This window comes from Cyprinodon tularosa, unplaced genomic scaffold (genome assembly GCF_016077235.1).
Source record: "Cyprinodon tularosa strain WSP-4 unplaced genomic scaffold, ASM1607723v1 ctg392, whole genome shotgun sequence".
Taxonomy (NCBI): Eukaryota; Metazoa; Chordata; class Actinopteri; order Cyprinodontiformes; family Cyprinodontidae; genus Cyprinodon; species Cyprinodon tularosa.
In genome coordinates, this window is record NW_024039110.1 from 185,366 (window position 1) to 188,080 (window position 2,715).

Here is a 2,715-nt window from a genome sequence, read left to right on the forward strand (position 1 = left end):
ATTACGACTTCCGCTGTTTTAGAGCTCTGATGTTTTCCTTTCAAAATAAAAGTCGTTGCAGGTCTCCAAATCAAGTTTACTATTTCCGTACATGTTAATTTAACCTTTATAGGGCACTCAGTGAAATACTTTGAAAATCTAAATTTTAAGCCAATAGTGTTATGGGAATCCAGGACACCTTTTTTACCCTTGTAACATTCAAAAATATGGATATTTTGATGGCAAAAACTTGCCCAAATATATTTAAAAAAAAATAACAAAAGTACTTCTATAAGAAACACTCCTACCTCTAAAGGGCCCCTTCACCGACACCTGGTAGGCCCCCATCGGAATTTTGCGGTTATCATTAGACGGTTGATAAAAAAAAAAATACGCTCATATATGTTTCAAACCGCAATAAATATCTTAAAAGAACTACGTATTTGAGTATTTTAGTTTTTACACTAAGACTTGGAATTATGGGTAATCCAGAGGTGTTGTACTTCATATGGGGCCCACCCAGATAATGTCGCTTATGGGCCTATTATATATATATATATATATATATATATATATATATATATATATATATATATATATATATATATATATATATATATATTTATTTATTTATATATTTATATTGTGTTGTTAAGCCACTGGGTACAACATAACCTTAGAGGCATTAATGCTGATACTGGCACTTACATTTTGTAGTTTATAAACCTAAATATAGTTATTAACTAGGCTTCTTAACTTTTTAATGAGCTTTTTACCCGTTTTTCTTGAATTGTTTCTTTCAACTTAATTTATAGTAGGCAATATATCATTCCAGCGCTCATCTACTTGGTCAAATGCAATTGATCAAAAACGGTAACTTGGCCTATAAAGGGTTAAAACTGTAAAATAAGTTTTAATACTCATTGGTAACTCTTATTTTATTAAAAAAGCAGGATTATACAATACAAAAAGAGTTTTTTAACTAACAAACCTAAATTTTAACAAGATGCAATTAAACTGAACCATAAATACCACCTTACCTCGACTTACTTTCTAGCAAATGTAACTGTTTAGTAAAGCTCAGTTCCTTTTTAACATGTTGCTGCAAAGGGTTCTTTCTAGTTTTGGTAAGATGCTGTTGTCAAAAGTTAACGGTGTGTTTGCTTAAACCATGCTCTCAGGTTTAATAGGATGATGTGCCTTGTAAAGAAATTAAGTTTATTCATTAACGATATTTACTTAGAAAAAGGAAATGGATCAAAGAATTTGGAGATACCTGTTTATTTATGCCGCCTAATTCAACATAATATCTTTTAAAAAATAGGGTATTAGTTTTGCTTAGTGGCAGTTTTTTCTAAGTTACAAATGAAATTAGTGAAACTGTTGAAATAACTTAAGGTTTTATCAACAAGATTAATTCATTTTTTTCATATAAGGAAACATGGAGGAATGGTATTCCTATCAAAAGCTTATATAAAAATATTTTTTTATATAAGCTTTTCGAATGATGCAGCCATTGTCTTTGTTGGTGTTATTTGATGACAATAGTGTAAAAGCCATAGGTATAGTCCAGGTAATAAAACCTTTTTAAAATATAGAAAATAATCTGTGTGCAACTGTTGAAATTGGGAAAATTACCAGAGTGGTCAATAAAATCTCAACTCAGCAGATAGTTCAAGACAGTTCAATGATTTCCCCTAAAGGAATGTTTTTCTTGAAATTCAGAGTTTATTCATAAAAATTAGAAGAAAGGACGAACGATTCGCTTTAAATAATGTATGTCAAATTAAATGTGGGAAATCAATCTCAAAATTAATTTATTTACCAATGCAATAAAATTCTTTTTGGTTCAAAGATTTTAATGAAAATTGTTAATTTTCTCACCTTTAGCCATAGTTTGTGATGCATTTGCTTTTCTGTTGACCTGTGTACCAGATTTTGGTGTAAATACGGTGAAATTCCTCAGTAAAAAAGATTAAAGCAGATATTAAAATTGATCCCAAATATTCTATCAAGTTTTAATCTTAGGATAAACATTTTTCTTTTATTGTTATCTGTTCTGGACAATTCACATAAGGCAAGGTTCTCCTGGCTCCTCCCAGGGTTCTGAATTCATAGTTCATTTTCAATCATATTTAAAAATCTTAAAACAAGGTATAATAAAAACTGCTCTACTACTGATTTCCCCCATATTACAGGATTCCTAATGAGCTTTAGCAATTTTCTAGCATGTTATATATTCTGTGCTGATGTCAGTCTGTTCTGTATGTAATTCAAGTGTGAGTTGTTAGGGGGGGAAATGCAGCATAAATGGGTTCAAATATTTTTAGATCTCTAGAAGCCTTTATTTTAATTAATATTAAAGTAAGTAGACAGGAAAGATCAACAGGCCATGATTTGAAATAGCGGTGGCCAAGTCAAAGACCAAAGCCTCTGTACCTCAAAGAGTTTTTCTTAAAATTTTTCCAAATGTTCTATTAATATTTACGATCATTTTAAATCAATATTTTCACTTGTGTTTGTCCTATGGTTAAAAAAATAAAATCTTATTAGGTTAGAAAGGGGTGATAATGGTGTGGTCTAGGCATTAAACAGACCTGGTAAAAGCTGTCAGAAGATTTCATAAGCAGCTTCTTGATGGAGGCATTTTGAAAACCATCACCTTTAGCAAACTCAATAATTAAGGTTTCATTCTAACAGCTCCATAATTGATATGTTAAAATATCAGCTATAGCT